Source organism: Sinocyclocheilus anshuiensis, unplaced genomic scaffold, assembly GCF_001515605.1.
Source record: "Sinocyclocheilus anshuiensis isolate Anshui unplaced genomic scaffold, SAMN03320099.WGS_v1.1 scaffold164, whole genome shotgun sequence".
Classification (NCBI taxonomy): Eukaryota; Metazoa; Chordata; class Actinopteri; order Cypriniformes; family Cyprinidae; genus Sinocyclocheilus; species Sinocyclocheilus anshuiensis.
The window spans coordinates 340,894-346,940 of record NW_015557128.1 but is presented as its reverse complement, the minus strand read 5'-3'; the positions used below and the strand labels follow the sequence as shown (position 1 = coordinate 346,940).

At 34.1% G+C, this 6,047-nt stretch overlaps 1 protein-coding gene across 1 annotated transcript in view; it reads right to left on the bottom strand.

Annotated features, from left to right (window-relative positions):
- LOC107677925 (STE20/SPS1-related proline-alanine-rich protein kinase) overlaps positions 1–6,047 on the bottom strand; it is a 71,433-nt gene that overhangs the window by 38,483 nt on the left and 26,903 nt on the right. The gene's annotated exons all lie outside the window — the stretch shown is intronic.

The window sequence follows — 6,047 nt, the reverse complement described above, 5'->3', positions numbered from 1 at the left end:
TGTGTGTGTGTGTATTATTATTTATTTATATTATTTTAACAATAATATTATATTTCTATAAGCTGAAATCACACACTTGTTTCTACAGAAGCATATGACTGTTTACCAACTTCAGAGCTCACACTAGGTCCAACTTGGTATGTTTACAAATGATTGTTAAAAATCAATTTCTCTATGGAGGAAATGAATGGCATTTGTACTTTCAGGAGCCTACTGTTGTGCTATACAGCGTCACGCTTTGGTATCAGCAGGGGTCGAGTGTGTCAGATATAGTCTGTGCTGAACTTACAGGGCTTATTTCTCTGGGTCAGTGAAGTGAGCTTTAATTCATCTCCCGGCCCTAACTTCAACAAAAAGACCAGGTTTTTGGAGGCCTGCTCAGTGTCTGTAACCAGCGCTGAAATATTCCACTATCTGCTCTTTTCAACAGGACACATTTTTCAAAGCATGCTAAAGGTTTAATCTGGCCCACAAGATCTCAACATCCATTGAAGAACAGCAAATCAGGGGATCAGCTCAACTCCAGAAACCATGCAATTCTGCTCAAAAACATCCCTAAATTCCTGTCATTTAGACAAGCCTTTTCTCGGTCTGGCAATCTCTAATCTGATCGGCTGGCTTTACACAATTTCCCAGAATAAGGGCACATAGGTTTTACTATCTGTCCAACAGGAAATCAATTTATGTTTACAATGTACCAGCCAGGCTTACAAAATGAACCCTGGTCACTTGCTAAAGTTTGCCAAGTTAGTGACATTAAAACTTGAAAGTACAGGAGACTATTAGAGTTATAGCTAGTTCCATCCATTTAATCCCGGCACAGAAGACCTTAAATCCTCTGGATGTCTGTGAAATATGAGGCACTAGACTGTGGAGATCAGACAGCGTCCAGTCAATGACACTTTCTGAAGTTTGCTGTGTTCTGAGAGGCTATTGACAATATCTGTCCAACAGGAAATCAATTTATGTTTACAATGTACCAGCCAGGCTTACAAAATGAACCCTGGTCACTTGCTAAAGTTTGCCAAGTTAGTGACATTAAAACTTGAAAGTACAGGAGACTATTAGAGTTATAGCTAGTTCCATCCATTTAATCCCGGCACAGAAGACCTTAAATCCTCTGGATGTCTGTGAAATATGAGGCACTGGACTGTGGAGATCAGACAGCGTCCAATCAATGACACTTTCTGAAGTTTGCTGTGTTCTGAGAGGCTATTGACAAAATCAGATTGGCCTGATCGAGAAACTCAGTCGACCTGCAACATATACTACATCCTCCCGCCCCGTCCTGACACACAGACACACCGTCTTCCAGCAGATTTACTCAGCTTCCAGTTCAAGACAAGAGGTGAAACACGGCACACAGACACACATACGTCTAGAGGCGAGAAGCACTAAGTAAGCGTTCTGCGAGTGAGATAACATGTACCCGTTTCCCAGCATCCTCTGTGTGCTGCTTCCTCTGCTCGGGATCCTTCAAAATAACACACAGACAAACAAAGCAACAAATAAACATCAGCGCATGATGACAAACTGCACCTGCGGGCTGTGTGCTTGTGAATAACACCAGTGGGTCAGCGGCACAGAACGCTCAAACACACACTCGCTGTCATTTACGGACATTATGTAAGCTCAAATAGCCAGCGGTAAATTGCTCTCTTAGAAAATGTAATGTGCAATCGAGTGTTGTGATGCAGACATTCAATTACACAAAACGAATCACTACAACACTGTAACAGAAAAACAAAAGAACATCTTTAGAAATAATATTTCAAGAAATATCTAAATGCATTTATAAAATGTATTTCTGCATTTATTATTTATAATTATTTATAATCATAGTTTTTTAGGCCCAATGGCACAAATACAATGAGGTTTACAATATATAATTCCTTAAAAATACATCATATATATACTGTATGTGTGTATATATATAGTGTGTATATATATATATATATATATAATGACAACTTTAAAAGCAATGTCCTTAGCAATGTGATTAAAAATATGTACATTTATCCATATATATATATATATATATATATATATATATTTTCATGTAGGTTAGTATTTAACACACGCTAGACTGCACCCCGTAAACACAATCAAGCCTAGAAAAAACCCAGTGAACCACCCCTTTAAGTATCCAAATTTATTCATAATGCACTGTGATTTGCATTTCACATCTCCCTTCATCTCTATTTACTTCACCTTATATTTCTGCACTACTGTATACATACTTCACACATATATATATATATATATATATATATATTAGGGCAAATTACACATTATTTTATCAATTAAATTAATTAAAATGTATGTATGAATCAGTTCATACAGATAATGAATTTGTTGATGATGTATACAATTAGTGAATTTGGATATTTTTTGGTGGCTGAGAGTCAAATATGTCTAGGTGGCTGTGGAGATTGAAATAAAGAAAAAAAAGTCTCATTAAAAGTCTGTAATTGTTGAATTGTGATGCAGACATTCAGTTACCCAAAACAAATCATTGCAATGCTTACCAAAGCAAAAAACAAAGCAAAAGAACGTCTTTATAAATACATACTTCAAATGCTTTGGCAATAGAGTAAATGTTTACAGTCATGCCACTAAAGCTTTGTTTACTGAAATGAGGAGAGAAATAAAGATGGTTTTATAGCTAGATATTCTGATTTATATTTTTAAATCAGCAGTAGGTATAACTCAGCAATCAATAACAAGAGATTATTAAAATATCAGCTTAAAATAACTCAAAATAATGTGCTCCAGCATAAGAGTCAACACATGCGTCCACTGCAGAGATGCTGCAAGAAACAAATCAGCAAGCTGCTGCGCCCCCTACTGGACACAAACCACAGCCACTCAACTTCAGCTGACAGACAAAAGAATTCTACAGATATAAAATCTAAGAGAATATTACAGTCATAAGTGAAGAAATAAGGTAAGACCTCACCGCTTTTCGAAATGGCACAATCTCGACCAGGAAGATCAATTTATACGAGATGGCAGAAATTACAGGATAAAATCTAGTATAAAATAAACAAGGTGTTCATGCATAAAATTCCTATCTATCTATCTATCTATCTATCTATCTGTCTATCTATCTATCTGTCTATCATCTATCTATCTGTCTATCTATCATCTATCTATCTATCTGTCTGTCTATCTATCTATCTATCTATCTATCGTTCTATCTATCTATTGTTCTATCAGCATTTTCTTATTTTACAGAGGTAATTTCAAAGTACATCAAACTGAATTAAAAATCATAGAGAATGAACTGAATTTCTTCTATGATGTACAACTGATATTTAAAAAAAAATGTAACAATTAATTTATGATACATGGTATTTATCATATATATTTGTGGGTCAGAAAGTCAACTATATTTAGGAGGCCTCTCTGGAAATTTAAAAAAAGAACAATTATTTTAAATTATTAAAAGACTACATTTTAAAAAATAATAATTAAATCATAATCTTTTACTATTTACATTTATATTGAAGCAGTTTTAAAAATATATTTTCATATATTAAAATTGTATTAGTCCTTTGTTTTATTATTAACAAAATTCAGCTGTCTAATCAACATACAGTAAGCTATTTTGTTGTCATGTAGCAAGGAAATTATATCTCAGTCAAAGTCATTTTTGTAGCTTTTCAGGTCAAACGGAATAAAAAAAATAAAGTTAAAAAAATTATTATATTATATAATAGTCAAGTTCTACGGCTAATTTTTAATAACGCTGTCTTTAGAAAACTCAAAGGCCAAATAAAGCACACATTAAAATCATCATGATTTTCACAGTGCTGCTTAATTCTGTTTCGCTCTAGTGGACGTCATTGACGAAACACTTTGAAATTCCAAGGTCAAATATTGATTCTCTCCACAACAGCCCCAACAGAACCGCGGCTACTAATATTCAAGTCCTATGAAAGGTCTCACGGTGAGAAGAAAGAAAGACACAGAGAAAGAAAGAGAATGACAAAGACGGAGCGAGGCAGACAACCACTGAGAGAGAGAGAGAGAGAGAGAGAGATAAAGGAATACAGACAGAGGCAGAGGAAGTGAGGTAAGGAAGAGAAATGGTGTTTGTCAGGAGTTGTTCAGGTCAGAGAGTCCTTCCATGACAGCATCTCTCTCTCTCCGCGGGCTACATCTATGCTGACTGGATACATAATGTGGGAGTGAGGCTGGGTCACTCACAATCGCACACAAACACATCAGCAGTGAGGACAGACACCAGGTGACAGAAAGGACACACACATACTGCTGACACGGACACATCCTCCATCATAATATTCATGAGGGTCGTGATCCAATTTCATAATTCACATTTTTAGTACGCTACACTTCAGTCTCACACTGCAGCCGTGTCTGAAACCTGTAAAACACAGCCTCCGCAAGCATTACACACAATAATTATTCAAATTATACTCTTCAAAGAATCCTGAAAGGACATTATGAAAGGGTTTCCACACAAATATGAAGCAGCACAACTGTTTTCAGCATTGATGATAATCAGAAATGTTTCTTGAGCAGCAAATCAGCATATTAGAATATCTGAAGGATCATGTGACACTGAAGACTGGAGTAATGATGCTGAAAATTCAGCTTTGATCACAGGAATAAATTACATTCTAACATATATTCACATTAAATTGTAATAATATTACAAGATTACTATTTTAATGTATTTTTAATCAAATAAATGCAGTCTTGGTGAGCATAAGACTTCATTCAAAAATATGATCTCAAAATTGTGTAAATTCATATACATATTGATATTGATATGATATTAAATTAATTTAGTAAATTACTCATTGACATAAGTATCATTAAATGAATGAAATCATCAAAAAAAAATTATAAACCTTAAAACAAATTAATGAATTAAATAAAAAATGTAAACAACAATATAAATATTAATATATAAATGAAATAAAAGATATAAACATTATCAAAAGCATAATATTTCGCTATTTACTATTTATAGTAAGGCAGTTTTGTTTTAAAATATTAATCATATCTGAAAAAAACATTTAGCTGCCAAATCAAAGTCTTGTCATGTGACAAGAAACATGATATTATATCACAGAGTCAAGGGCAATACATAATGATTGAGGGGGATACACAAGGGATATAATAATGATTTATAAAATGTATGATATTTGTAAAAAAAAAAAAAAAATAATAATCATAATAAAAAATACACTAAAACTTCACTTAAAGTATGCTTGTGTTAAGAATATGACTTAAAAGCTCAACTAAGCATATATTTATTTGCATACTTTTTAGAAAAATATTAAAATGCAGTTTAATATAATTTAATGCACTTCAAATAAGCATGTTGTGGATACAAATGTACAAATGCACTTTAAGTATATTTTTAATACATTTAATAGTTTGTCTTTTCCACCTGGGAGCACACAGACAAACCCATTACATTTCAAAGGGATAATGTATATGAAAATGTCAGTAAAATCATACAAATCTAGGATCGTAAATACAGAATCAATCGTTCTGACAGTAATTGTGTAAGAATGTAAATCTTTCTGTGGGTCGAATGTAAAGCATCACGTCCAGACAGCAGAAGTGACTGAATCTGTTCAGTTTGATTGACAGGAATCATATATTACACCTAAATATGATGATCCTATTAAAACACTGACACATTCACAGAAGTATAATATTTCTGTTGATTGTAATGATATTGTGTTATTAGTGTTTGTGTTGATCAGTGTTGTGTGTGATTGTGTTGTAGAGCAGCTGCAGTGTCTCTCAGCTGTATCAGTGCAGTCACTGTGACTCTGACTGACGGAGGTTTTTGTACGACTCTTTATCACTGTGTGAACACATATTTACTGTTGATGTAGTGTCTGCTCTGACAGTAATAATCTGCTGTATCTTCAGTCTGGACTCCACTGATGGTGAGAGAGAAATCACTTCCGTAGCTAGATCCACTGCCACTGAATCTAGATGGAGTTCCTGTGTTACGGCTTGTTGCTCGATATATGAGGAGTTTAGGAGCTTCTCCCGGT